At 35.1% G+C, this 3,667-nt stretch overlaps 1 protein-coding gene across 1 annotated transcript in view; it reads right to left on the bottom strand.

The window, feature by feature from the left end:
- The window catches only part of LOC107756539 (lysophosphatidic acid receptor 1-A-like), a 68,131-nt gene extending 64,680 nt beyond the window's left edge, over positions 1–3,451 (bottom strand). Inside the window, exon 1 of the mRNA XM_016573699.1 lies at positions 3,297–3,451. The gene's annotated coding sequence lies outside the window, so the exon portion shown is untranslated. The remainder of the gene's footprint in view (positions 1–3,296) is intronic.
- Between the last annotated feature and the right edge of the window lie 216 nt (positions 3,452–3,667).

Below are 3,667 nucleotides of genomic sequence, written 5' to 3'. Positions count from 1 at the left end.
AAAAAAAGAGAGATCTAGAGGTGATTTGGGAGCTTTTTTGAAGAAAGCTACAGCATTGTGTACAGATACAAAAAAAAGAGATTATTTACTTAATGGGGATGAAAGGTGTTGAGCCACCATTTATATTTAATTACGGATTGTTAAGAGGCAGTTTTGATGTCAATAATAATTGTGACAAGACACGTGAGAATCAACAACAACTGATTCAATGATATCAAACCTGAGAAATGTGTCTGTATAATGCAATCTCTTGAGAAAACAGCTATTTTACAAATTGTCACTTTCTTTTAAAGTTTTATATGATTTGATTCCTAAAAAAAAAAAAAAAAAAAGTGTAAGCATGAAGCTCCAGATTGTAGGGAAACGTACAAATGAGAATGTATGAATTTGCCATCAATTCACCAAAATGTAAAATAGTTACGAACTGTCATATACGTGTGTTGGCACCTCAAGTTCAAACGTATGCAAGCACAGCTACAGCAGAATGGATGATATTCAGTAAATGTCAGTAAAATGTCCATTTCAACCTTTTTCCAGAAATGAAAGTGCCACATTAGGACTTGGAATATAGCTGACAGGTTAAATGCAGAATGCCTCTGCCTTTTGTGTGTGTGTGTGTGTGTGTGCGTGCGTGCGTGCGTGCGTGTGTGTGTGTGTGTGTGTGTGTGCGATTTGGGAGCTTTTTTGAAGAAAGCTACAGCATTGTGTACAGATACAAAAAAAAGAGATTATTTACTTAATGGGGATGAAAGGTGTTGAGCCACCATTTATATTTAATTACGGATTGTTAAGAGGCAGTTTTGATGTCAATAATAATTGTGACAAGACACGTGAGAATCAACAACAACTGATTCAATGATATCAAACCTGAGAAATGTGTCTGTATAATGCAATCTCTTGAGAAAACAGCTATTTTACAAATTGTCACTTTCTTTTAAAGTTTTATATGATTTGATTCCTAAAAAAAAAAAAAAAAAGTGTAAGCATGAAGCTCCAGATTGTAGGGAAACGTACAAATGAGAATGTATGAATTTGCCATCAATTCACCAAAATGTAAAATAGTTACGAACTGTCATATACGTGTGTTGGCACCTCAAGTTCAAACGTATGCAAGCACAGCTACAGCAGAATGGATGATATTCAGTAAATGTCAGTAAAATGTCCATTTCAACCTTTTTCCAGAAATGAAAGTGCCACATTAGGACTTGGAATATAGCTGACAGGTTAAATGTGCGTGCGTGCGTGCGTGTGTGTGTGTGTGTGTGTGTGTGCGTGCACGCGTGGATTATGTAATCAGATTCCAAAAAAATAAGCACTTGCAATTAGATTATATTACATTTTAAAATACTCATAATCAGACTACAGTTACTTTTTTATTGATCAGATCACATATTCACACAATAGCAATAAATGACTCATAATTTATTGATTCTACCTAATTCTTCTTTTTTATCTTTTAAATGTTCCTTTCTAAAACAGCCTACCACTTAAGTATAGGCTATTCAGAAAATCTTTGAGTTTTCAAGTTTGGTTAATGGTAACGTGACACGCAGGTAAACAAATGACATATTTTTAGTAAGTGTTTTATTTTCATTATTATTATTTTTTAAAATAATTTAATTTGTAATACATTTTAATTAATTATTTAATAAATGTTTAGCTTTTCATTGAATTCACAAACCTGAGTTCAGGAAACCTTGTTATAATAATGTTTAATGCATTTCATGATGTTATTAACAGCGAATATATTTTCTTTCTCTTTGTATTTTTACATCAATATGGTACAAGACTATTCTATTTAAACAATGTGATAAGCATGTTAGGTCAAAAGTAATCTAAAAGTAATCATAAAAGTTGTCTAATTATATTTATCTAAAATGTGTAATATAATGTATTGCGTTTCTAACTACAATTTTTGGCATGTCATTTGGAATCAGTACTGGACTACAGTTTGTGAGTGATCTACCCAGCTCTGGTCAACAGCCATGCCAATGTATGGAAAAGATATGTGAAAAGCATCTTTGTTTGTGTTTCAAAGAAGAAAGTAATTAATACAAGTTTAAAACACCATGAGGATAATGACATTCAAATGATGCCAACATTTTTATTTTGGGCTGAACCAAACAAGGAACCATTTACACTACACATGCAACTAAGTAATACATTTTCATATTGTGATAATAATAATAATACTAATAAGGGGCATAGAGTGTTATAATTTAGCTGAGTGATCTTGAAGTTTAGCCAGCCTAAGTGGAAGAAAGCCGAGTTGACATTTTCAGAAAATATGATCAGAATGTGAGAAAATGACTCGGGTTGGATTGATTGTGTCTTTTTGAAGAATTCAACCATTATCCTGAAGATAAAAGGATACCTCATATTATCAAGAAAGAAAACAAGTTGTTCTGAGGTTATACAGTCCCTGGAGAGCATTCAGACAGACAAACCACAGTTTGGCCATCACACTTGCTTTGCTCTCAGACGACCAAAACCAGCCATGAGTCACTACATCTACAACACATTTAATGACTGTCCCTCGAAACAATAGAAACATCAGGCCGTAAGTCTCCAGTGAGCACTTCACCTTGTTTTGCAAAAGTTGCCATGAGAACTTTTCACATTTTTTGGTGGAAACTTTTAGAGAATACATATCCTGAATGGTCAACACAAGTGGAAAAGGTCTTGTCCCCAAATATAATTTGGCGGGGCTAGACGTTATAAAGTAAAACACCCTACTGAAACATTTCCCTTCTTTTTTAGAGACAAGAACCAAATTGCTTGTAGATGTACTGAGAGGAAGGGAGTCTGAATGCAGGTGCAGCTCCATTTTTGAGCGTTTTAAAGACCCTCGGAGGAGCAATAGGGAACATTCATAGTTTAATAACCTCCTAACCTCAAACAGAAGAACACTTTGAGGCTTGGACTTCACACGTGGCTTTGTGGGTTGGGTTCGTAACACTTTATCTCATTGTGAAAGAACAATCTCTCAAGTTTCAGCCAGGCTGCTTGGACAAGGGTCAAATTATCAACAGATGGTTGGATGTCAATTGCTTCATTGCTCCATTTTTTCTTCCAATTTTAAGACCCTATACCTGAGGGTAAAATAAATAAATAAACACATAAATAAAAAATAGTGATACTTAGCAAACAACACTAACAAAACATTCCCAGAAAAAGGATGCAATTATTCAAGTTAAACAAAATGATCAATATCCCATCACAAATCTGTTTCTATCTGGTGCTACCAACAGAACTGAGCGATAATATCTGTAAAATGTGAAATAAAGAGCATAAACCTGGCAATTTGCTAAGGAAGGGCAATGCCATATCATCCTCCCTTGACAGTAGGAGTTCCCCCATATGCACTGCTTTTTCCATGAAGTTTCTCTCAGGCGGGAACGACATACCCATCAACATAGGTCTTTATTTTTTCCTCTCACGTGGTGTAGCTGATTGGGTGGAGGTAGACTTCAGTCTGAGTGTGTGTGTGTTGTATTGTGACTACTGGTTACGTATAAGGCCTGGCTACAGAAAGGGAGGACAAGAAATTCCTTCATACAGTTTTAGTTGTGAACACACCTTGGCAAAGGAGCTTTGTGTGGAAGCGGGTGTGTCATGATTTACATTCACCGCGACATACATGTGATTTTAACACTTCAGGAACCAA

The sequence above is a fragment of the Sinocyclocheilus rhinocerous genome, unplaced genomic scaffold, assembly GCF_001515625.1.
Source record: "Sinocyclocheilus rhinocerous isolate Xijiao unplaced genomic scaffold, SAMN03320098_v1.1 scaffold2277, whole genome shotgun sequence".
Lineage (NCBI taxonomy): Eukaryota > Metazoa > Chordata > Actinopteri > Cypriniformes > Cyprinidae > Sinocyclocheilus > Sinocyclocheilus rhinocerous.
The sequence above is the reverse complement of the archived record's forward strand: the minus strand, read 5'-3'. Positions and strand labels throughout refer to the sequence as shown.